The following is a 5,009-nucleotide window of genomic DNA, read 5'->3' as shown; positions in this document are numbered from 1 at the left end:
CTGTTTTTGGTGCAACACCAACAAAAACTCCGGCCGTAACTGTACAGCGTATTAAACACAGCTGTGTCAACTAATGAACTAACAGCCCTTACTGAGGAGAGCTGAGAGTGTCAGAGCATAAAATCACTAAAACAGGTCAGTGATACTCCAGAACCAGCTGTAACACGTTTAAACATTTACCCTCTTTATTATGCAGTGAAATAAATGGGTGTTTCTGGTTGGTTGTCGCCTCAGTGAGGGCAGGTAGTTAGTTGATTAGTTGATTAGTTAGATGTTAGTTGATTATTTGGGTCAGGTGTTGTAATTAGTATAAACTAATGACCGTAATTAAATACCAAACCCTTTGGGGAAGCACTGCTGAACTTTCTCTTATTATCTGCCTTTTAAAGCTCACAGACTACACTGCTCAACATTACACTGCTCAACATTACTGAAAGAGTTTTCACCTGTTTAAATGCTTTAATGATCCTCTGTGAAGAATCATAATAATCCAAAACGCTTTCTGATGGGAGTTCGCTGGTGTTATGCAGAATCCAGCCTGAGTCATTTCCAGCCGCTATGCTGTGACGTCAGTTAAGCATTAGCTTAAAGTTAGCATTTTTCTGATTACTCCCCTTAAACGATCTCAAAATACAGAGAATCCAGTGATATTTGGGAGGTAAATGTACACAGAATAAAACGTACAGGGTTCTGAACATATTTATTTACCACAGAATGTGACAGAGTTTTTGAAAAGCCCATTCAAATCCCGTATTGACCTGGACGGCTTAGACACGGAACCCCAAAGGAGCCCCAAATATGGGCATAAACAACATGGCGCAGATTACAAAATGACGACACGACTTCAGTGGTCTATAGATGTGGCTATATATCCTCTGTAGGCTGAATGGGTGGAGCTAAACTGCTGTAGGCTAAATAGATGTGGCTATAAATCTTCTGTGGGCTGAATGGGTATATCTAAAACTGAATGAATGGGGCTGAAGCCAAGCTAAATGCATGTTCATTATTTCAATTATTGTTTAATATATATATACAATTTCCTGTGTTTTACCACTATTAATTGAATTATCACAATAACTGGGTTTGAACAAACATCTCTGGTGTGTTTTAAAACTTTGAATGAGTGTGTGTAGGATGGGGACCAACAGCAGGGGAATGATAAACTACAGCTGGAGCATTTCCTCCCACGCATGCGCACGCACACACACACACACACACACACACACACACACTCCTTCAGGGAGATAAGCAGATCTGCCAAAAGTGGAACTGAACTCCTCTGGCCTTCAGCTGGACTTCAATCACTAAAGAGATTATTCCTGCCTTTTCCCAGGAATACAGACCACACACACACACACACACATTGAGGTTTAGGCCTCAAACGCACTCACACACTATCTCTGCCTTACTCACTTTCACCCACATGAGAAAAAAAGGATAAAAGATGAAGACGAATACATGGCTGTATGTGTGTGTGTGTGCACGTGTGTGTGTGTTGCGTCAGTGTGAAACTCAATCACCGAAGGGTCATGTTGGGCAGGGAAGAGGAACCGATTCAATTAGCATATCATTAGCTATGCAAAGCGATCCCTGTCAGAATCATTCATTGCACAATTAGAATATGTTAATGACTTATTTAATTAAGGATATTTATTATAGCCCACAGATGTGATCATGCAGACCAGAGACACCTGGAAATAGCAGAGCAATGCTCCAACTGCTGATGGTGAGCGTGTGCACTCAACACACATCTCACACACACACACACACACACACACACGCACACCCTTAATTGAGCCATTTAAACTGCAGGCATTTTCCGACATGTGAATTGTGGTCATCAGAATAGAGGTGAGTTTTCCCAGGTCATTGTAATTGAGTTCACAGGGATTTTACCATTAAACACAGACAGTATAGTGAAGATCTGCACCACTTGACAGTAAATACAAAAAAAAAAAACAGAGGAAAATCTGCTTTTGCATCGGAAGTTACAGTTACAATTACAATCTGGAACCTCTTGGTGTTTCCCTCTAATATAGTTCCCTCTAGATAGGCATCGGTTGGATAGAAAATGGCTGATTGGAACCCATTAGATAGTCATCTGCAGTTGGATAGATATCTTCAGAAGAAGTGGTTCAGAAGAAATCAGATCATTGCCAGATCAGTTAGATATAGGCACTGGTTGGACAGGATTTGGTTACGTAGATTGCAACTGAAAAGGAATCAGTCACATAGAAATAAGTTGGATTAGAACTTACTGGGTAGGAACTGTCAGAAAGGCATTAGATGGATAAGCACTGGCTGCAGAGAAATCAGTTTTTATAGAAATAGGAACAGGACTTCACTTGGACATGATTCCCTTGAATAGACAACCGTTGGGGAATAGGAATTGTCAGGTATCAGTTAGATAAAACTCACAGGCATTGGTCATATTAGAATAAGGTAAGTATAGTCAAATAGACATTTAATGGATATAAAATGGTTGGTAGAATCCTCAGAAAGGCATTGTTCAGATAGGCATCAGTTGGATATAAAGTAATGGGTAGAAATTGCTTGGATAGGAATCCACTGGATAGGTTTCAGCTGTATAAGATTCAAATGGAGATGAATCGCCAGATCGGTCAGATAGACATGAGGACAGGAATTGATTAGATACATTTCTGGTAAATATGAATAGATCAGGCATTGGTTGGAAAGGAATCAAGCAGATTGAGTAGCAGTCAGATTACAACCTGAATATTTGGATTAGCATTGGATAAAACTGGATAAGCAGTGGTTGGTAGGTATCGCTTGGATAGGAAACGGATGGATAGGCATCATTCAGTCAGGCATCAGATGGATGAGAATTGGTTGACTAGGAATTAGATGGATGGGAATCAGTCAAATTAGGATTCACAGATTAAGTTGGAACAATCAGATAGACTTTAGAAATGCAATTGGAAAGGTATCAGTCTCTTCAAATAGGTGTTGGATGTTAAGGCATCAGATGGATAAAAATTTGCTCGATAGTAATGAATTGTATAGGAAACAGTCAAAAAGGCATTAGTTGGACAAGTCAATTTGGTAGGAACAGTTATGCATTAATTGGATAGGAATCCATTGGAACGGGATCAGTCCTATATGAATCATCAAATAAGCATCAGAAGTATAGGCATTGGACGGATAGGCATCATACAGATAGGAATAGATTGAATTAGGCATCAATTGGTTTAGAACCTATTGGATTGGAATTGTCGGATAGGCTTTGGTTGGATAGGAATCCATTGGAAAGGCTTTGGCGGTACAGGCTTCAGATGGATAAGAACTGCTTGGGTAAGAATTAATTGACTAGGAAACAATTGGAAAGGCATTACTCAGATAGGAATGTATTGATAAACAGTGGTCATAACATTATTTTTTATATTTAATGCATTTTCACATGCGTAGGTACTGTTACATAGTGTTTTATGCTCATTACAGGGGATCATATTAAACCATGTTTGAGTGTTTTTCTGTGAGAAGAAGAGTTCAGAGGGACATCCACTGTGGCGTTTTCTGTAACTTTGGGAAGGAGAGTGACACAATATCAATCCTGTATGTCCTGTACAAATGCAGTATTGTCAATCCTGTGACTGTCTCTCAGCCTGCCATAGACTCTAGTGCTCTCACAAAATACTCTATTTACCAGGATACACTTGCATCTAAGCTCCTGAATGTTCCTAAACACATGACGCCTTGGCGTGCTAGCTCACTGGCCTTCTAATCAGTTCACGTGTCTTCCCCTGTATACTGTAAATAGCTCCTGCTTTCATTCCCTAGTTGCCTGGTATTGAATTTATTCCCATAGCTCTTTTACCTCACGTTTCTTTTGTTTTGACCGTTTGTTACCAACCCTTTTGTTGCGCCTCCAACTACCTATTCTTGCCTAACCCTGTATTGTTTGTTTTTACACTCATTGCTGACGCATTTGTACGTTAGACTACCCTTTTGCCTTGCCCTATTTCTTGTTTTTTGATTTGCCATGTATGACCTCCTTGTCTGCTCACTCTGGTACGTTGTTTGTTTATACTGCCATTTGGTTATTGACCCTGCCTGTCCCTGACCATTCTTATGAGCCTAAACCCATTCAATAAATTGTGTGTTTGGTTTCCGTGCTTGTCTGTCTTGTGTTTGGCGTCTTTATGACAATAAAATGACTTGGCTTGATTTTCAAAGACCAGGGAGGCCAGAGACACTTAAGAAACGTCCAGAAAGTGAAGTGAAAGTTTTCTTTAAAGCAGTTTATAACTATAACAGGTCTGATTTACCTTCAGTTTGTCTGTAGATAAAGCAGATTGAGACAGTGGGTGACCTCACACATAGTTCTACAAACAGTCTGGTCTGAGCTGAAGCAGATCTCAGACCCTTCATCCAACTTCACTTCAAAACCACCCGGCCGCACTGATCCATACGGCAGAGCTGCACACGATAAATAAAGAAGAAAAAAGAACAAGGAGAAGAAAGAGAGAGAGAGAGAGAGAGAGAGAGAGAGAGAGAGAGAAAATGAGAAAACAGACTGGAGGCAGAGTGCAGAGCTAGAGATAGAGAGAGGTGGAGAGAGCACAGAAACATCTAACAGATATAAAAACTCTCTCTCACTAGCAGGGGTCATACTGAAAGGGAGGGAGGTAAAGACGACGCTGGAGGCTCAGTGGGGTACCCATATACTCTCTCGCTCTCCCTCTCTCTTTATCTCTCTATTTCTCCTCAATCCTCAGCTGGGTGCCTTTATTAGATCTTCAGTAGGCATCTCTGGGGAATTGGGCGAGTCTATGTGTGTGTGTGTGTGTGTGTGTGTGTTTGAGGTGTATGTAGATACTGAACTCTGTGTGTACAGTAAGAAAAATGAAAGGTAAGGGTTTTCTCTCTTTAATTCATTCTGCCCTGCAGCGCTCGGCATTGCTGTGTAAATCTCTTTGTGTTCATCGAGTCCTCTTCTACAACCCCTCTCTCTCTCTTACACACACACTCACACTCTCACACACACACAA

This window comes from Astyanax mexicanus, chromosome 4 (genome assembly GCF_023375975.1).
Source record: "Astyanax mexicanus isolate ESR-SI-001 chromosome 4, AstMex3_surface, whole genome shotgun sequence".
NCBI lineage: Eukaryota > Metazoa > Chordata > Actinopteri > Characiformes > Acestrorhamphidae > Astyanax > Astyanax mexicanus.
The sequence above is the reverse complement of the archived record's forward strand: the minus strand, read 5'-3'. Positions refer to the sequence as shown.